The sequence below is a fragment of the Balaenoptera physalus genome (genome assembly GCF_965194825.1).
Source record: "Balaenoptera physalus genome assembly, chromosome: 11".
Classification (NCBI taxonomy): Eukaryota; Metazoa; Chordata; class Mammalia; order Artiodactyla; family Balaenopteridae; genus Balaenoptera; species Balaenoptera physalus.
The window spans coordinates 110,036,372-110,058,064 of NC_138896.1; the positions used below are offsets into that span (position 1 = coordinate 110,036,372).

At 49.0% G+C, this 21,693-nt stretch overlaps 1 pseudogene across 1 annotated transcript; it reads left to right on the top strand.

Moving 5' to 3' along the window:
• The first annotated feature begins 8,330 nt into the window (after window positions 1-8,330).
• On the top strand, window positions 8,331-20,855 carry LOC309638277 (ras-related C3 botulinum toxin substrate 1 pseudogene; annotated as a pseudogene). The gene is made up of 2 exons (XR_014268566.1): window positions 8,331-9,342; window positions 10,879-20,855. The product of XR_014268566.1 is annotated as a ras-related C3 botulinum toxin substrate 1 pseudogene (transcript).
• The last annotated feature ends 838 nt before the right edge of the window (window positions 20,856-21,693 follow it).

A 21,693-nucleotide genomic window follows, 5' to 3' on the forward strand; every position in this document is an offset into this window, starting at 1 on the left:
CCGCCTGCCAGTGCAGGGGACACGGGTTCGAGCCCTGGTGCAGGAAGATCCCACATGCCGCACAGCAACTAAGCCTGGGCGCCACAACTACTGAAGCCCGTGCGCCTAGAGCCCGTGCTCCGCAACAAGAGAAGCCACCACAATGAGAAGTCCGCGCACTGCAACGAAGAGCAGCCCCCGCTCGCCACAACTAGAGAAAGCCCATGCGCAGCAATGAAGACCCAACGCAGCCATAAATAAATAAATAAATAATTGAGAAATTTAAAAAACCTAGGGAAATCCAAACCAAGTATGGACTTTAGTTAACAATAAGGTATCAGTGTTGGTTCATTCACTGTAACAAATGTCCATGAACTGGAACTAAGGTAAGGTGTTAGTAAGTCATGGGGAACTTGTGCGGGCCGTGGGGACATCCTCTGTACTATCTTTGTGATTTTTCTGTAAATCTAAAACTGTTCTAAAGTTAAAAGTTTATGACAACCTAGATGGGTGGGATGGGGGGTTGGTGGAAGGGAGGTCCAAGAGGGAGGGGATATATGTATACATATAGCTGATTCACTTCACTGTACAGCAGAAACTAACACATTGTAAAGCAATTGTATTCCAACAACAAAAAAATACGTATGAACTCTTCTTTAACCAATTTACTAATTTTAGTGTAATTCAAAATCTTCAGTAGGATGTTTTTTCCAAAATGAAAAATTGATCCCAAAGGTACATGGATGAAAGAGAAGGAATAGCCAAGTACGTTTTGGAGAAGGTAAGAAGGGGGTGAATTTCTATAACTGATATTAAAACCCACAAAGCCATAATCCTAAAAGAACATGGTTCTGATGCAAAAACTGATGAAATGGGATTTGACCCAGAAACAGACCTGAGAGTTTATAAATATGTAACCTGTACAAAGGTGGCCTCTGATGGACTGGAAAAGAAAGGTTTGCCGTATTTGCCTATTTGCACCAGGCATACGGTTGCACAAAAAGCACCCTGTTTTATATAATGTCTAACTTGACCTCAGGGGCAGAAGGGCAAGTTGACACATTCCTCAGATCACAGCTGCTCTCACCACCCCACGCGCCTTCCCTTCAGCCTTGATTATGTCTCCCTCCTTCCCTCCCCGAGCAGCGCCCAATCTAACATGTTTGCTTTATGGGTTTAGAAATGCAAGTACTTTTGAAAAATAGGTAGTATTGCTTTTTGTATGTGTTTTCCACTTACATAAATGGGAATGTCCAACAGGTCTAACTGTACTTCTTCCCTTTTCCACAACAGCATGTGTTCTAGGATCTGGCCACACTCTGAGCCCGATGCTTTGGACCAGTGGTCCCCAGCACACATGCGCCATCTGTATCTGTCCTCTTCCCCAGCAGTGAGCCTGTGGGTTGCCTCAACCTTCCCAGGCCATCAGTAATGCTGGAATGAAGGAACCTTCTTGTTTATGGCTGTCGTTCAGCGTGACTTTCACCAGGACTGACCCTCAGGAGGGCAGGTTGCTAAGTCACAGGGCTCTGAATGCTCCGTTCCGCGAAGGACAACCAGCTTGCTCTCCAGAATAACCGGACCGGCTCACGTCCCAGCTGGCAGTGCGTGCGTGTTCCCTTGCCTACATTCTCTCCGACGCTGGACATGATGGTTTCATTTGATAACTGGAAGGACTGAGCGTCAGCACCTCTTGCGCTGTGTTCTAGCTCCCCGCTTCAGTGGGTAGCCCCCCTCCCATATTTTTGGCTCAGTGTTCTATTGAATTTCCCACCTTTTCCTCAATGATTGCCAGACTCCATACATGTTCCAGATCAGCCCCTTGGCTGAGTGCTGTCTCTCTGCCTGGGGATCGGTCGGCAGGCTCTGGTTTATTCAAAACAACGTGGGAGACTAGAGTCACGGCCACTGCACCCCTCCTCCCCTCTCTGCTGGCGAGGGGAGCTGCTGCCCGATCTCCCCGCCCACCCACCCCACTCAGGGTGAGCCACACTCAGCGGCTCTGGAAGTTCTCTCCGTCCTCGGCGTTTGTCTGACAAATCCGTTGACCTCCCTCTGACTTTGGTGGCATCTCCAACACTACTTTGGGGGCAGTGGCCCCATGCTAATTTGACGTCTTTCCTAGAGCCAGAAAACAAGTGTGTCACGTGCCAATTTTACAGGGAAAAAATTGGGGAGAAAAACATTTAAGTGTTCTTTATATGTGAGTATTGAAAGTATATTAAAGTGTTTTTAAGGGAAAACATATAATTATTGTGTTTGCCACATCTAGCAGCTGAAAGCTGCTCTTCTTGTTTTCTCCAAGTCCTTGTCATTTTCTTGGTTGGTGGCAGACCAAATTACTGCTCAGCAGCCCTTGCCTGACGCCTGCAACGTTAAACAGAACCCAGTGTCGCAGAAACACCTCGCGGGCTTTGGTACCACGGGCTGTGGAAGTGACAGGTTTAAATCTGGATGGTTACGGAATAACCTCAACTCTGTGTCTTGGGTGTCCTGCAGCTCATTACTTGTGTGGAAAAAACCTGCCACCAGGAGTCGGAGCTTGTGTCTTTCTTGCGAGGGTTTCCATGGCCGCGCTTCATCCGACTCTCGGCGGGGGTGGACCCACACATCAGCGCACTCAGACCTCTTCAGGGGATGTCAAGGACAGCCAAGGCCGAGGACCAGCATCAACGTGCACTCAGACCTCTTCCGGGGATGTCAAGGACAGCCAAGGCCGAGGACCAGCATCAACGTGCACTCAGACCTCTTCAGGGGATGTCAAGGACAGCCAAGGCCGAGGACCAGCATCCACTCAGACCACGGGTTTTCACACCCGGCAGCACTCCGCACCACCCGAGAGGTGACAAAAGATTCCTGGGTCCCGCTTCCAGAGGTTCTGATTTAGTTGCTGTGGATCACACAGCCTGCGCGTCGGGATGTGTAAGTGCTTCTCAGGTGATTCAGAGGCGCAGCAAAGTTTACGGATCCCGCCTTGAGGAGAGTTAGCCATCACACACCTGCTGCAATCACTGTGCCCATTAGTTCAATCCTATCAGATTCCTAAGTGCCCCGTCCTCCAATAATCAGTTATTTTTTGGGGCTGAAGGCTTACTTGGGTTTTTGCATATGTTTTCCTTTCCTTGACTTCTTTTCTCTGCTGCGGCCAAGAAGAAGCCTTTGTCGCTCCATTAGCTCTTTTTAGATAATGTTTCCTTCTTTGGGGTCTGGTTGCCTTTATGCTTTTTGTCTTTGCTGTTTGGTTTTGGCAGTTTCACTCACGTAACGTTTGGGTGTAAATCCATTTTTTCCTGCTTGCCATTTCTGATTCTTCCCTCTGAGGGTTCAAGTCTTTGCTCCATTCCAGGGAGGTGCTGGCTGTGCTCTTTGGATGTTGCCTCTTCTCCCTCCCATTCAGTGTACGTTGCATCCTTTGTGCTCCTTCTCCACATCTCTTAACCTCTCTTTCATATTTTCCCGCCCTTTCCCTCTCCATCCGCAGTGTGTTTGAATTCTTTACTTTTAAAACTATGTCATCATCACTTAATTTCACATTTCAGTGATTATGCTTATTTCTAGAAGTTGCATTTGCTTCATTTTTAAATCGACGTGCTTTGTTTGCTTTTATATTTCCCTGTTTTTGCTCATGTTTTCTAGTCCTTATTTTATCTCATTAATAATTGTAAGCACATTTCCTTTATACTTCAGATTGATTTGTTATTTCAATTTCTTGGTAAGCCAGTCCTTCTATTTCTTCTCCTACTCCACCACTCAGAGACTCACTTCATCATCTCTGAGATAGGAGTCCTTACCTTTTAGAGGTCTATACTGAAATACTTATGATTGAAATGGCATGATGCCTAGGGTTTGCTTCAAAAGAATCGGGTGTGGAGGAAGTGAGCACGAGTACAGACGGAGTGAGACTGGCCTCCTGGTCTGTAGTTTTCACGTATGAGTTCATCTTCACCAAGGATTTTTTTTTCCTTTTGGGGATTCTCATGCTCTGTGTTGTGGAAATACTGCTAGAGAGCACGTTTTTGTCTTCTTTGGCTAGTTGGCCCCATTGAGTTCATGATAAGATTGTTTTAAGACTGTTAACTTGGCTTTAGGACTTCTGCAATGTGTGCTCCGTATAAACTGGGACCTTGTACTGGGATGAGGAGCCTAGAATCTTTCGGCTAGAGCCTCGTAGACCTAAGCTGCTTTGTTGCTTCTCCAGCTGCTGGGCGGATTCATTTGAGTTCCCCCGTCGCTGAAGGGCCGTTTCTCCAGGATCCCAGGTTTCAGCTGAAGTCTGGCTTCTGGCTCTCAAATGCGGGGGCACCAGGGCAAGTCTCCATTCCGGAAGGAGCATTCAAACCCCTCCCTGCATCCTCTGGGGTTTATTTCTCAGCCAGTACTGATGACATCTACTACTTTATCAGCGACACACAGCAATTCCCTTTTTGTCTCTCAAGCTCTGTGCCTGCACATTTCCAACAGATCTATTCTGTGTGTGTGGGGTGGAGGAAGCGTCCACATTGGCTCATTCTGCCGTGTTGTTGGCTATTAACGGCATATAGGAAATAATTTACCTTCTTGCGTTTAAATTTGTAACTAAGGAGTTCTCTTATTTTCTTATTCTTGGGTTCCTTAGACAGATAATATATCGTCTGAATATGCTAATAAGAATGATAGTTACTACTTGTTTGCCTACAAACAATATTATCCATTATTTCAAATTGTCCTCAGAAAAAAATCTCTGTACCAAGGATGCCATCACTAATCTCTGCTGTGCACATGGATAACTTGAGTCTCAGAGCAGTTAGACGATGTTCCCCAGATCACTCAAGGCCACACAGGGCGTGTGGAGCTGGGACTGCAGGCCAGGCACCCGCTTCACGGTCTGCACGGCCGACCCCACCCTCCAGCACTCCTTACACATCGATGCATTTGCTGTTTTAAAAACTGCGTGTGAATGAAGTGGCTAAAGTTCCAATAAACTTCCAGTGCACACGTCCCGTGGGGTGGAAAGACGGTCCACGCCCAGTGGCCGGTTCTCTCCGTACCACCGGCACATGGTTTGAGCCACGCGACTGGAGGTGGCCCACGAGACGGGCGTGGAAGTGACGTGGAGACACCTGTTTCAGGTGGGCAGGCAGCCACCTCACGCTGACCTTCACGTGGGAAGTAAACCTGGGCTGGATAAAGCCCTGGCTTTGAGGAGGGGGCTTCCGTCGTGGCAGCTTGTGCCAGTTCCTACCACTTGCCCCAGTTCCAGCAATGCTTTCCCCTGCTACTTTGCAGGGGAAGTAAAAACCGCCGATGACCACTCCAGTGACCAATACACACACTCACCTTGATCTCAGATTCTGATGCTCTCACCTCTCTCTTGTATATTCAAACCCCTTCTCTTAGCTGGATCCCCCTCATTTCTTTTATTTCATTTAAACATCCTCATCATGGTTATGTTTACAGAAAGAGCCCTTACCTTTTAGAGATACATAATGAAATATTTATGGCTTAAACAGCAAGGTGCCTGGGACTTGCTTCAAAATAACCCAGCATTGAGGGGGTAGCGGGTAGAGATGAAGTAAGACTGGTCGTGAGTCAGTAACTACTGAAGCTGGGTGCGGGCTACACAGGGAGTCATCACACCCTTCCATTTACTTTTCTGTAGATACATTTGAAACTTTGTATAATGCACAGTTTTTCTTAAAATGATATATACAAATTAATAGAAGAAGAAAAACTTTCTTATGAAAGTATTTTTTGAAAATTGGAGAAGAAAATGTGTTTATCGCAACCTATGAAAGACACACGCCTCCAGTGCCTCTTCATCTCACCCTCTCCCAGTTAATCAGAAATGGGGACCCGGGAGTATTTTTGTTTCACTGCCGACTTTGAAGACGGGGGAGCGGCTGAGAGCCAAGTACTCAGGCACCTCTAGGAGCTGGAAAAGCTGAGGAGACGATTCCCTCCTGGAGCCTCCAGAACGGAACTGCAGCCCCATCAACACCTTGAATTTAGCTCAGTGGGACCTGTTTTGAACTTCTGACATGCAGTACTTTTTTTCCCAGCCTCTAAGTCATCATTTAGTGGTTTACAGAGCCCCAGTCACACGATCGAGGTGTTCGCAATGCAGTAAAGCATCGCAGCAGAAGTTATACAGTTAAGTACAACCAACAAGTTACAGAACATTTAAAAAAAAAGCTGGAGAGAAACAACACTATGTCAAATTCCAAAGATGCTGATAAGTGTCAGTAATTCCACCGCCTGGAGACCGACAGGCGAAGACACACAGGCACCGCACCTACAATGGGCAGATCTGCAGAGGGTGAGTGAGCAGGGAAAGTACAATTTCACAATGATACAAAGATAATCAATTTGTGTTAATCCAAGTCACTAAGTTTGTAGTAAAGTTTTACAGCAGCAATCAGAAACTAATACACACATGTTCCAGCTGAACAGAAACAGGATCTCAGTTGGCCGTGAACTTCCCTTAGAGCTGTCAGCAAACAAGGAAGAGGTTCAGACCTCGGCCTCTCGGACAGGAGAGTCTGGCTCAAATCCCAGTCTGCCCACAGCAGCCCACCTAAGTGTCCTGTGTGTCCGTTTCTTCATTTGTCAGATGGGAACGACAATAGCGCCTGCACAGTAAGTGGCCCTGTTGGGAGGACTTACATGTGAACACGGCTGTCCTGGGAACCAGACACGGGGTAAGCCCTCAACAATGTCAGTTACTGCTGTCAGTGGTGGTGTCTTTCTCCATCTTTCCAGCCACTGATTTGCCTGTTCCTTTGCCAACACCGCACTGTTCTGATGGGTGGGAAAGGGTCAACGCACTATTATTTTCCTTCATCATTAGTTAATTTTATAATGATTAATTCTCCATATAAAGTTTAAAGCTTTTCATACAGTTGCATGAAAGAAAAAAACTAGCACTGATTTCACAAATGGTATTGGAACAAACTGGATATTCATATAAAGAAGTACAAAACACCACTCCACAGACCCTAGAATAGCTGAAATCAACAAGATGACAACGCCAAGTGCTGGCAAAGATGTGGAACCACTAGACCCCTCACACACTGCTGGAGGGAATATAAAACGGTACAACCACCACTTTGGAAAACAGTTCAATGGTTTTCACAAAGTTAAACAAACACGTGACAGTTCACCCAGAAATTCCACGTCCAGGTATTTACTCAGGTAAAATGAAACCACACGTCCACACAAAGATTTGTACATGAATGTCCACGGCAGCTTTTTCATAATATCCCCAAACGGGAAACAACCCAAATGTCCACCAACTAGTGAGTGGACGTTCATGCCACGGAAGAAGAGGCAGCAATCCAGAGGGAGGGTCCCTGATTCATCCTGCAACAGAGCTGAGTGCCAGCATCACACGGAGCAAAGGCAACCGGGGGCAAGTGCCGACTGCAGCACCCCGCTCAGCTGAAATTCCAGGGCAGGCAGATGGTCACCAGGGATGGAGAGCTGACCCGGGCAGCCTGGGGTTGGGGGAGGGGCTGACTGCAAAGGGGCCCAAGGGAACTTTCTGAGGCGATGAAAACGTTCCGTATCTCAGTTGTGGTGATGGTTACCCAAGGGTGATACGTTTACCAAAATTCACTGGACTGTGTGTGTAAAAAGGATGCATTTTATCGAGTCTAAACTGTCCTTCAAAAAAGCTGATTTTTTAAAAGAAGAGGAAAGAAACAAACATAACATTGGGATTCAGTGGGACTGCATTATTTATACAGTAATTTTGGAAGACGTTTTAAAGCAACACTACGGTTCCCATCCCGTGCCCGCAAGGCTCTCTTCCTGGACTCCCGTGTTCACACCCGCCGTCTTAACGCCTGTGGAGGGAGCCTCATGCACAGGTCTCCAGCCTCAACCTTTTCTCTGAGCTCCCAACCCCAGAACTGCCACCTGACTTCCTTACACCTGGTGGCTCAAATCTCTCTCAACCCAACGTGTAGGAACCAAGTTCGCAATCTTCCCACTCAGGGCAGAACCCTGGTACGACTTCCGTCCAAATAAACCCACTCCTCCCCCCTAAGGGTGTGTCCGGACCACCCGACTCTGGTTCTTCTTTCCCCTGTAAACGTCTCTCTACCTGTGGACCGTCTTCCTTTGCCACGCCCTGCCACCCACCTCATCAGACACCACCTCCGTCCCAGAGGTCCGCGCAGCCTCCTGGCCCCCTGACACGCTCAGTTTGTTCCCCTTTCACGGCCAGCGTGGTCTAGTCCCATTACGGCATCTCCACTGCGCTTGGAACCTGGGTGGGCTCCGTCACCCCTTCTGTCTAACCCCGCCTGGACCGGCGTGGAGGTGGGGCTCCCCCCTACCTGGAGCCTAGGTGCGTGCCCCTCCCCCCTCGGCCTGGCTTGAGTCCATTAATCCTTCCAATTCCAGCCCAAACACCCACCCTGGGTGCTTTCCCTGAAGACCTGCCCCACCCACCAAACCTAATCCAACCTCCTGTCAGTCACTTAACACAATCACAATCCTGCCTTTTTCTGTAATGATTAGATCAACCCGCCTTGCGCCTAGAACCCATTTCTTCAAGGCAGGGTCTCTGGGCAGCAGAAAACTGGAACCCAATCAACTCTTCTCGGGTTAAGCTGGCTGGCCCGCCCTACTTCTATCCAATCACGACGGATGATCCCGACAGACTTATAAGAGGGGCCTGGGTGGTTCAAGAGCAGTTAGTTTCCTGTAGGGCCCCTGAGAGGACAGGCCTGCTCTGCGGGAGGTTCTTCTGAAGGCTGCCCTCAGGGCGACGGCCGTGACTGTGGGCACCCCTGGACTCCAGCGCCTCAGGCCCAGGCCCCTCTTCCCGGAAGGGTCTCCTGGAAGCCGCTCCGCGTCTCCAGACCCCAGAGCCAGCCGCAGAGTCACGGCAGGGAGACGAGGTACGTGCCAGGCGCCCCGGGGGGATGGGCACACCTTGTATGACCAGCTGGGGCAGAGCCTCCGGTGCCCTGGGAGGGCCACGGCCAGCTCCCCAGACAGCCTCGCCCCACCTCTGCTCCCCACCTTCCTTCCCTCTTCCCTCTGGGGAGGGAAAGCTCCTCCAATCGGCCCAAGGTAATCTCGTCTCTCCCACCTTGTCCGGGCACTTGGGATGAATTAGTGAACCCTCCTCCAGGCCAACTGCTACTGGCTCCTCTTTGAAAACAGTTTAACGGGTCACCCCAGACCCCTCCCTCCAGACACCGTGTCCCCCTGCCGCCAGCCCGACCCAGCGGGCTCCCGCCTGCGTGCAGTGGATGCGGGGGTGCGGAGGGGTGGCTGGGGCCCCCGGACTGACCCGGTTTCCTCTCTCGGGCAGATTCCTCATGCAGGAGCAGAGACCCTCCAAGCGCTTTCGCTCAATGGCCACTAATCAAGGTACGTGAGACGCCCTCACCCCCTTTCCAGTGCTCCCCAGTTTTGACTCTACGTTCGGTGTTTACTTGTATGACACAGAAGGCGTTTTGTGGAGAACAGCAGCCCTTGCCTCAGTTTCCCCTTCAGACACGACCATCTTCCTCTGTTTCTTAGCGCTACTTCCTGTTCTCTAAACGCCTCCGCTCCTGCCGACTTTCCCCAGTTAGACTTTACGCAGGGTCTTCCCTCCCAGCAAAGGGGTGTGTGGTTGCCGGTCACGAGTTCTCAGCATCATGCCTACCCTCACTTTCCACACTGGAGCCCCGGGCCCCACCTCCCGCCTGCCAGGGACCCGTTACTCTGAGCGCAGACATCCTGTGCCCCAGGGTTAATTCCCCCTCTTCGGAATTTTCCAGGACTTAGTAGTTGGGCTATTGTTTGCAAATTCAGTGTTCTCAAACTCTTCCCTGATTGTTTAAATTCACATCAAGTGCTCTACCAACTTCACCCCCTTCCAACCTGCTCCAGCCTAGACTGGCAGTCTCACCCAGCCGTCACCCTGCGACCCCCCCGCCTCGTCATCGGCTGGGGAATCCCAGCCCCCTCTGGAACTCTATGCCCTGTTTCTTTTATCTGGTGTCCTTTTCTCTCTTGGCTTATTTTTTCTCACTGGAGCACTCAGCTCTCAACCCTCACCTCCCAGCTTTCCTAGCCAAGAACTGAGGGAAAAAATTAACCCATTTGGTGGTGACCCCAAGTCCAGCTCCAGCCCAGGCCCCCACCTGGAAGACCCTTAGCCTTAGCATCATGAGGCTCAACCTCTGTCGTCCAAACCTGTATCCTCTTCCTCGGGAAAGGCTTCATGCCCTCCCGCCGGGGAAGGGCTGGGGGAGGAGCTCATGAGGGGTGGGCAGGAGGGCGCCTGCAGACAGACGGGTCACCCGGTCGCCACCGGCCGCCGACCCCTTCGCGCCTCCCCCGAGGCTGCAGCCCCTCCTTCCCAGCACCCCTGCTCCAGGCACACCTCCTCCCTGCCCCCCAAGTCCAGCTGTGATGCCCTTGCTGCCTTCCTTTCAATGGCTCTCCCTGGGCCGCAGGGTAAACTCAAGCCTGGCTCAGCTTAAGGAGGCCTTGGTGAGCTGCCCCTCGTGCGGTGCTGTCCTTCAGCTGCCCAGGTGTCCTTCAACTCAGGGAGCCGGGCTCCCAGCCTCTCTGCCCTCCCTGCCCCTCCGCCGTCAGCGCCGTTACTTGGTTTTGTTTGCTTCTGTCTGTCTCTCCTATTGAAGTTTAGCGCAGCGAGGACAGGGGCTGTCATTTTTATTCAAATTGAATCTCTCTGGTGAACCTAGACTCCACGTCCCCATCAGTACAACGGGGATTACAATACCCGGCTGGCCAGGCAGCTGTGAGGGCTGAATGCCGTGGCCCGTGGGGAGTGCCCAGCCTGGAGGAGGCTTGTGGCCGTCCAGGGGCAGCCCCCCCACCCCCCTCCCACCCCACCCCCCCCCGGCCCCCAAGGCTCCCTCTGCTGAGTCTCTGCATCTCTCTCCACCTCAGGTGTTCATCCCCAGGAGACAGGCTGCCCTGGTGCAGAAGGCGGAGACCCTGGGGGGGCAGCCGGACCCCCGCAGCCAGGCCAGCCCTCGAGACCCTTTGCTTATGTGAACCCCATGAGATGTGAGACCCCCGCTTTCGTGGAATCGGCTCACCTTGCACAGAGAGGCCGAGGCCGCCGCAGGGGAGATAGCCAGAGGGCTGAAAGAGGCCGGGGCAGGGACCCCCGCCTGCACAGGGACCCCCAACTGCAGGAGGGGCCGGGACGCCTGCTGGGGACAGATCTGCATTTGGAGCTGGACAGCGGAGAGGTGCCCGAACAGCCCGCGGAGCCAGAAGCCAGGGAGACCCCTTTCACCAGAGCAGCCATGGCGGCCGCGGCACACGGACACGTGCTGCAGGACCCCGGCCCCGGCAGTGACGCACCTGGGATGAGACCCCAGGGGCTGCCCAATGCCTCCGGGTTCTGGGGTCTCAGGGAGGTCCAGCCTTCCGCCTGTTCCTACGTTGGGTTCATACCCTCGGGCTCGGCTTTGATAGTCATGCAGACACCCTCCGGCACCTACCTGTATTCGGTCACAGTGCCCTATGCCCACCACAGCCAGCCCCTCTCTCTCTGACCTGGGCATTTGCTAAATACTCCAGGAGACCCTCCCCTCAAATGGAGTCCCATTCCTGTCCCCACTGTCTCCCCCGCTACCTGTACTGCCCGGACTGAGCCTGCAAGCTCCCCCAGGATCCCGGCAGGCCCAGGTCTGCTTCCCACAGGACAGGCAGTGCCGAGGGACAGAGCAGTGCACGAGGTGTCTAGGCAGAGGGAGCCCCAGGATGCTGACGAGACGGAGAAGCTGTGATCGGAGCTTCCCAGCGAGCGGCTGCAGGTCACAATACTGACGGCGGTCCCCCAGCAGCCTGTGAAACGTGGCCAGTGATTCCTCTCTGAAGAAAAATGCGGATCCTGAGTGGGTGTGAGAGTGACACACGTGGATGAGGCTTGGTTAAAGAGGAAATTCCAAGAGCTGCCTGTGAGGTGAGACGTACAGGGAAAGCAGAACTGGCCTGACATCTACACTCCCCCAAAAGCATCGGTGATTCCGAGAAAGCCAAGAAGAGACCCCCTCAGATCCTGGAGAGCATACGACCCTGAGTCTCGAATTCCATAACCTGGACCAGGTGGCGTGCGGACAGGAGGGGCCGGGGCGCCGTCGAGGCACAGGAAAGGGGCCTGAATCCTAGTCAGAGCGGCCCGAAGTGGGAGCTTCCTCTGAGCTCGAGAGCTCACAGGCTGATAACAAAGCCCCTTCCTGTGAAAGCCGGCTCCAGGCGAGTTGTTTTGCTGCCTGCCCTGAAAGCACAGATAATGCTTTTCAGCCGGGGAAGAAAAAAAAGAAGTGGGAAGAAAAGAGAAAGAAGTGGGATGCAAGAAGGACCAGAAAGCAAGGAAATGGGTAAACTGTATTATTAAGTCTGAATAAGTATGATCCTCAAAGAAAGATGAATAATCTGGAATTGAAATTCCAGAAGGGGACTTCCCTGGTGGCATAGTGGCTAAGAATCCGCCTGCCTGTAGGGGCTTCCCTGGTGGCGCGGTGGTTGGGAATCTGCCTGCCAATGCAGGGGACATGGGTTCGAGCCCTGGTCTGGGAAGATCCCACATGCCGCGGAGCAGCTGGGCCCGTGAGCCACAACTACTGAGCCTGCGCGTCTGGAGCCTGTGCTCCACAACAAGAGAGGCCGCGATAGTGAGAGGCCTGCGCACCGCGATGAAGAGTGGCCCCCGCTTGTCACAACTAGAGAAACCCGTCGCACAGAAACGAAGACCCAACACAGCCATAAATAAGTAAATAAATAAATAAATAAAATTTAAAAAAAAAAAGAATCCGCCTGCCAGTGCAGGGGACATGGGTTCGTTCCCTGGCCCGGGAAGATCCCACATGCCGCGGAGCAACTAAGCCCGTGTGCCACAACTACTGAAGCCCGCGCACCTAGAGGCCGTGCTCCGCAACGAGAGAAGCCACCGCAATGAGAAGCCCGCGCACCGCAACAAAGAGTAGCCCCCGCTCCCCGCGACTAGAGAAAGCCCGCGCGCAGCAACGAAGACCCAACGCAGCCAACAAATAAAATTAAAAAAAAAAAAAATTCCAGAAGGCATTGACATCGAAATTTGGGGGATGTAGGAGTTCAGAGGAGCTAAAAATTACTGCAATTCTAGTCCTAGAATCCTGTAGATGCTCAACCTGAGGGAGAAGAGGAACCCTGGGCATTTGTAAGCAGGTGGCCCCACTGGTAACTTCTAAAGGAGATGGAGTAGAATGAATAATTCCAAACAGACTGAGGAACACGTGGATCCAAGAAAATTTGACGAATCAAACAAAAGGCAGAGGGGGTAATAGAAACAAGGAGAAAGCAGGACACGTTTAAAACGCTAAGTAAGGAGCAAGTAAGTGGGTGGCGGCCTCCGTGCTCCTGGCTTCAAAGGGGATATTTTACACATTGACCATTAAGCAGGTGTTTCCTGTACTTTTCTCATAGACATGTTTGATCAAGTCTAGATCACTCCCATCTTCTGAGTTTGATAAGAGGTTTATTATGAATTGGATTTTGTATTTTATTAAGTAGGCTTTGACCGCCTGATTTTGATTCATTTGTAAGAGAAAACGTCCAAGGTAAATGAAAAGAATTTTTCCCATGAAAGATTTTTTTCTTGTGTATCCAACCATCCCCTTAAATAAACCCTTCTCTCTGGCTTTTATTGGAGTACATCTTTTATTAAAATTTCACAGTTTTCTTCTTACCAATGTCAGATGAGTTTACTGTAACCAGAGAAAGAAACACACAGAAAGACAAAGAACAAGTGTCTGCTTCCCCCGCCCCCTGCCACCGTGTGCTTTCCCCACAGCCGTATAGGCCTCTACGAACACATGTGTACTTAAAGGCATCTTTGGGGTTTGATTTTACAAAAATGGGGCATGCGGTCCTCCTGGGGTCACCCGGGGTGGTTCAGGGTCCAGGCAGGTGTGGCAGGTGTGCTGGGGGTAGTGCTGGAACCCATTCTCCGTGTGAAGCAGGCGCCATGCAGACACCCAAGCTCGTCTGCAGTGGGAGCTGCTTCTTGCCGTCAACCTGGGTGCCCCGTGCTCAACCGCGCGTTGCGCCGTCACCTCCCTGGGAGCTGGCCGTCCCTCTGCAAGGCGCACACTTCAGGCTCTTCAGGGAACAACCCTCTGCTGACGGGCTGTTTCCACCACAGAACGCTTTGCAAAACACTCGTACGTGGACTCTTCAGTACTGGCTCTTTTAATTTTATGAAATAAATCCTCAAAGTGAGATTCCCATGTCAAACAGTAGGGCCATATTTTATCTTAATAGGTATTAAGAAATTGCATTCAATTAGGCTGTATCCGTATCAACTCCCATCAGCGGGATACCAAGGCACCGGTTCCCCCCCTCCAGTTTTCCCAGCAATAAATGTTGGGACGTCATAATTTTTGCCAGTCTCTTGAATAAAAATTTGTCATTATTGTTCTAATTTGATTTCTCTTGACTACTAATAAGGTTTAGTATCTTTTTATGCATTTATTGCCATTTCTATTTCTTTCTCTGTTAATAGCCGATACATATCTTTTGCACAGTTTTCTATTGGGTTTTAAATCCTTTTCTTATCAATTTGTAGGAACTTCTTGGATATTGGAAACAGTGATACTTTCTTGTCCGCAGGGGTTTCTTATGCGCACTGGGTCCAGCCTCAGCTCACAGCCCAGCTTTCCCTGTGCCCAGCCCCCAGGCCCTGCTCCCTCCCCAGGGCCAGAGGCCCATGTCTGCCATGCACGGCCCACCTTACAGCAGCATGGAACTGTTTCCTCAGTCACTTCACTGTTTAGACATTGTCCAGGGTAAACTTGCCAATTCAGGGTTTCCAGGAATAGCTCAGTGTTTTCCCCATTCCTCCCTCTTCGGGTGCTTTCACCTACATTCCTGAAGACTTGCCAATGTCCAGGTGTCAGGAGGCTTTTTCTTTCTTTCATTTTTAGGCACCTTTAGTTTCTTTAGTTTAATAATATACATATTAGAGTGGTGCCTAATCGATTCGGAGACACATATTCAGCCTTTATTAATGGGATGTGTGTCCTCAAACTTGAAGACCACTGGTCTCTATTTTATATATAGGAAGCAGACATCATTTCAATAATAAATCTACATCAAGATAGTACAATCTAGGTGCCGGTCCTCTCACTGAGGACATGCGTGTTTCCACCTTCACGCCACCAAAGAAGGCATCCAAGAGCCTGGCACACACCTTGGTCATCTGACAATTAGGACGTGTGTCAGGACCCGGAAGTACACTTGCAGGAAGACTGGCAGCAGATGCTACAAGGCGCCCTGGCTGGGGGCTGTGGACCTCACCTCGCTGGTCACCCGTTCTCCACCCCGATGATTCAAGTCTGCACAGGATAACTCTGGACAGCCCTCTGCCTTCAGGCGGGTAGGGACCCCCACTATCTCTCCTGCTCTCTATCGGTATGTTAAGTTCTCTCCACTTTCTCTACTCTCCTTTGGAAGTTATACAGTGTACTGGGTTGAACCATATGAAATTGCCATCATGTTGGTCAAACAGCAGCAATTTCATATTGTTCAACTGAATACAATTAATTTTTTAACACACATACTTGACTTCAAGTCTAATGTTAGTTGATCGCTATCCTTCTCTACCCTATAAGGACCTTTGGATATGTCTACCCTGCTCACTACCAGTTCCATTTTACATGGTATTATTGTCTTATATTTCAGTTCCATTTTGTCATCACCAAAATAATCATTATTAACACAATTAGTGTTTATCATCGATACTTATTTCACTCTATTTCCACGAGTCACCAATCTGTTTGCTGTCTTCATCCATTCCTCCTTTGTCTGGTGTTCAGTTTCCTTCTTCCTGAAGTACCTTCCTTAGAGATTTTCAGTAAAGAGCAGTTCATGGTAAGCTGTTTCTGAAACGTCTTTATAGCATGCACACTCTTGAATAATAGTTTAGCTGGATATAAAATTCTAGTTTGACAACTATATGTTTTCTCTCACTGCCTTGCAGATATTTTCCTGTTGTTTTAGGCTGCTCTTGTTGCTGTTTTGAAACTTCTCATAGCCCAAACACTGTGCTTGGGAGGTACAATTCTGTTCCTCTCGGGCCCTTTTACAACATCCTTTTTGTCTTTGATGTTCTGAAGTTTCCCTAGGAGATGTCCATACCTACATGTTTTTAAAACCTTTCTCTAGATTCATTGAGAATCTTCTATCTGAGAATACATTTAATAAAAAGTGGAACATTCTAAGCTCTTATCACTTTCATTTTCTCTCTTTTCTCCTCTGGAACCCCTGGTTGATGTATACTGGGTCACGTCATTCTAACCTGTGTGTCTCGTAACTGTGCTGCATTCTGTACTATGTTCCACTGGTTTTCCTTAGATCTGTCTTCTGCTTTACTAGTTTTTCTACTCTATTCAGTCAGCTCTTTCATCTTGATTAATGGATTCCTAATATTCCATTTTGTTCTTTTCTAAATCTACTGTGATTGGTTATTTGCTCTTTATTTCTGATTTTTATAAGACTTACTTTATTTCTTTCATCATTTTGAACATTGTTTTATAATTTCTCTCAGATTTTTCAGTTAACTAAAGTTTTCAGGGAACAAATCTTCCTGGTTTCCTTCCTTCCTTCCTTCCTTTCTTTTTTTTCTTGCCAGCAAAATTTCACTCACGGTGAAATCGTCTATTTTTTGGTGTCTGTGTACCTGTCTGTGTGCATATTTAGCTGATCCCAAGCAAGGTTTATACTTACTGTGGAACTTCATGGTGCTTGGGCTGTTAAAGTGACATTCCATGGTGGCTTTCTTTTCGCTTATGCCAGGTTTTGGGGGTGGGGTGGGTGTGCCACCACCCCAAGAACAGACTCCATGATAGTTTCTCAGCTTCTGGTCCCCACACCAGGAGGCAGTGTTTAAAGCCAGATTCTGGGTCCTCAGGAAGGGAAAGCCCAGGACTCTGGGTTTTCCTTGAGGATTACAGCCTCCTCCCCCAATCACAGTAGGGTCAGGCTTCCTTCCCTGAGCAGGTGTGCGAAGTGCGTCCATTGCCCCACAGGGGTGTAGGAGTCACCTCAGCTTCCGTTCTTCCCCTCCTGCAGGCCAGGTGTGTGCACAAGACCCAAGCTCCCAATCTGTGGGCCCAAACTGGCCAGAGCTGCCGGTCCACGAGCCCGATGCCCCGACTCTCTCTCACTTCCCGCTTTGCTCTCACACACGGACACCTTGCTTCCTGGTTTGCCGTCTATGCCAGCATGGAAGAAAAGCTAAAGGCACCGCCTGTGGGCCAGGCTGCTTGGGTTCCAACCCTGGCTGCACCACAGATGAGTTCCTTAGCCTCACGGCTCTCAGTCTTCCATGTCACGTGGACATAAAGAGAGTCCAGCCGCGTGGGGCTCTCAGCTGAGTTCACAGACTCTAGGTGCTCAGCACTGTGCCCAGAACACGGTGCACACCCAACAGACACTACCTGCTATCATTTCAAAGCGGGCGGGGTGGATCTGTCTTACCCAGCACTCTACGTGCTGCTCAGGCTTTCTGTGTCCCCCACTTAATCTTTCCTGCTTGTTGTTTATGTGTAAACTGTGTGATCCCAGTTTTTCAGAGCTCTGGCTCTATTTTGGGGGGTGGGGTGCTAAATCACTTTGTTGGAAGGAATGGCATTCAAACGTAGGGAAAAAATAAGCAAATGCTTTTGCACAGGTTACGGAAAGAGTAAAAAATGCAGTTCTGGTTTTCTAGTATTGTGTAACGAAACACTCCAAAACTCAGAGTCTTAGAACCTCCATTTTGTTTTCCTTCGCTCACAATGTAGTAGGTCAGGAATTCAGGAAACGCTCTGCTGGGCAGGTCACCCTGACCCACGTGGCAACAGCTGGGATGTCGACAACTGACCCACTTCCAACATGGCTTCTACGCTCAACTGCAGATTGTTAATTTTCATCGCTGTGCAATGTCCAATATGTGAGTGTGCTTCATTTTATTCACCCAGTCTCCTGTAGGTGGGCTTTGGGGTTGTCTCCAGTTTCTTTTCCAGTATGAACACTTCTGTGCATTTCTTCTGGTAGACACGCCCAGGTTTCTGTCTTGGGCACACATTAAGGAGTGGAATTGCTGAGTCAGAGCGCACGTAAATGCTCACGTTTATAAGATTACACTACAGTGATCGTTCTACATTGCATGCCCTTCAGCCTGTGTCAGCTGATACTTAGTATTATCAGACTGCTTGCTTTTGGCCAATAAAACAATCTTGTAGTTTGCTGTAGCCTGTATGCACGTCTGAATCACTAGTGTCACTCAGTGCCTCTGCAGGTGCTTTCTCTTTTGTGCAGCAGCTGCGTTATCTTTTGCCCACTGGGTTTCTTTCTTCTTACTGATTTGAGGTGTTCTTTATTTAATCTTGACGCCAATTTTTTGTCAGTCATGTTTTGCAAGTATAGTCTCATACCGTGACTTTTTTTTACCTGATTTAAATTGTCTTTTGACTTACAGAAGCTTTTAATAATGAATTAAAATATACCAGTCTTTTTCTTTTATGTTAGCACTTTTTGTACTTTAAGAAATCCTCCCCTACCTTGAAATCAGAAATCCTCACCTATATTTTCTTCTAAAGATTTTAAAATTTTGCTTTAGATATTTGCTTTGACACAAGTTCTTAATCCATCTGGAGAGGATAATTTAATTTTTTGTGTATAATTTAATTTTTTCCATATGGATAACCAATTATTCCAGGTACACATTGAAAGCTCACTTCTTTCCCTGCTGGTTTGTCATGTGACCTGAGTCATTAATAGAAGGTCCATATGTGCACAGATATGTTTCGTAACATTCTATTTGTTCCACTGGTCAATTTTTTTTACCCCTGAACTAATACCACACAGCATCCCTTACTAAAGTTTTATAATGTCTTGGTACCTGGCAGAGCAAGCCTACCTTCCTTCTTTAGAAGACAATTCTAATGAATTCCAATTTTAGAAGCAAATGGACAAGTTCTATAAAGGATCTTGTTGAGTTTTGATTGGAGTTGTATTGAATCATTAGATAAATTGAGGGAGATTATATTATGATATTAAGTTTTCCAATTTATAAACATGGCCTCCTGATCAATTATATGACCAATGCCTTTCCTGGAGAGTATATCCCCGCTGTCTTTGACAACTATTCTGCCAATGTTATGGTGGATGGAAAACCAGTGAATCTGGGCTTGAGGGATACAGCTGGACAAGAAGATTATGACCAATTATATCCCCTATCCTATCCACAAACAGATGTATTCTTAATTTGCTTTTCTCTTGTGAGTACTGCATCATTTGAAAATGTTCACGCAAAGTGGTACCCTGAAGTGCGACACCACTGTCCCAACACTCTATCATCCTGGTGGGGATGAAACTTGATCTGAGGGATGATAAAGACACGATTGAGAAACTGAAGAAGAAGCTGACATCCATCACCTACCCGCAGGGCTTGGCCATGGCCACGGAGGTCGGTGCCGTCAAATGCCGGGAGTGCTCGGTGCTCACGCAGCGAGGCCTCAAGACAGTGTTTGATGAAGCTATCCGGGCGGTTCTCTGCCCGCCACCCTCCACCCCCGTCAAGAAGAAGAAGAGAAAATGCCTGCTGTTGTGAATGTCCGGGCCCCAGGACCCTTTGTACGCCTTGCTCAAACGGTGGAGCCTTTGCACTCAGTGCCAAGTTTTTGTTACAGATTAGTTTTTCCATTAAACCGTTTTGAACCAATCAGTAGTTTCTAGGTTTTGTTTGTTTAAAGTGTAAGAGTTCAAACTTTCACATTCTATTAAAGTTTAGCCCTAAAAAAAAAAAAAAAATTTATTAGGTTTTCTTTTATATCCTGCAGGAAAATTTTACAAATTTCTGCATACAGGTCTTTACAACTTTGGTTAGACTTATCTTGTTATATTTGTTATTTTTGTTGCTATATAAATGGTAGAAACATTTTAAAGTTTCTTGATGATGTACAGAAATACAGTTGACATCTGTATATGCAATGTTCGTATGGAGCTTACACTCAGCTACGTGGCTCAACTCTATTATTGCTAGTACTTTGTTTCCAGATTCTTTTTGATTTTCTAAATGGAAAATCATATCATCTGCAAAAAGTAAATATCTGCTTTAATTTTTCCCTTGCCAATCCATGTCTTCAATTTCTTTTTCTTGAATTATTTCACTCTCTGAGATCTTTAGTTCTTTTGTCTGATTTCAAGGCAAATGCATAAATAGAATTCTCTTCACCATCCGTGTGTTTTCCCTGGGCGTCTCATTCATGTGCATAACGTCGGTGAGGGTAGCAGCTCCTCAAGCTCCTTTTATCCCAGCCCTCCCCTGGCCCCCGAGCCCAGCATCCAACCCACCCATCACGGTGCCCCAGGGACGTCACACAGCTCTCTGCCCACTGAGTTCAAAGATGAAGCTGCTTCCGATGCAGCATCCTCTGTCCACGAGGGCCTCCCATGAACACCCAGGAGCCTTGGTGTACACTCGAGTGTACACCCCCCCGTCTAGTCACCAACACCCAACACATTCTACTTCCAGAAAAAATCTTAGATCGGTCCAGTGGTTAACTGGGAGATTGGGATGGACATGTATACACTAATATGTATAAAATAGATAACTAACAAGAACCTGCTGTAGAGCATAGGGAACTCTACCTCACTTCACTATACAGTAGAAACTAACGCAACATTGTAAAACAACTATACCCCACTAAGAATATTAAACAAAAAAAAAAAAGACTCCGCCTTCCAATGCAGGGGGTGCAGGTTTGCTCCCTGGTTGGGGAGCTAAGAGCCCACATGCCTCGCAGCCAAAAAACCAAAACAGAGAACAAAAGCAAGGTTGTAACAAATTCAATGAAGACTTTAAAAATGGTCCACATCAAAAAAATCTTTTTTAAAAAACCCTTAGCTCCATCCTCTTCTCCCTTCCTCTGCTCACCCACCAAGTGCTCCGTAACTCAGGTGCCGTCTCCTCTTTCCCGATCGCAGCCACAGCCCTCCAACTTCCCCTCCTTGTCCTGGCTGTGCCTTCTCCCGATCCTCTCCATCTTTTAGGAGAAGTATTCTTTCCAAAACGTATGGAACATCAATTCCCTACCCTACGTAGACGCCTCTGATGGTCTCCCACTCCCGTTCTTGAGGTGACTGTAAAGAGATGGACTCGCTGGCCTCGCCGGCTGCTCGGTCCCCCTCCCATTGTCCCCTCCTTGGGCACTCTGGCCCTGACACGCTCTCCAAGACCTGACACGCTCCCTGAGACCTGACGGCTCTAGTCTGTTACTTAACCCCTGACTTGCGCATGTCCAACATCATCTCACGTGTCATGGGTGGAAGCTCTACCGCTTCTGCAAAGACTGACAGAAGACCCAGGTGCAGCAAGCAGCAGCAGGTGCAGGCTTTAGCGTGTGGCTCAGTACCGGTCCCCACAGAACGCTGAGCGAAGCCATCTCTTGTCAGGAGCCCAAACTGAGGCTGGCCGGGTGCGTGGCTAACTCGGAGGAGTGGGGATGGGGGTAGGCGTGGCCCCTGGGACAGGGGGGATCTCAAGTGTGGAAAGGCAGGAATGGCATCCTGCCCACGGAGGGAGGGGCCTAGAGAGGGGGCTGGGGTCCAGTTGGCAGCCCCTCACTGACTCCTACTCAGGCCAGGCCGCCAGAAGGGAGACCTTGTTCCCTGTCCCCTCCCACCCACTTCCCTAATTGCCAGCATTGTGAGGCAGGGGCCATGGCA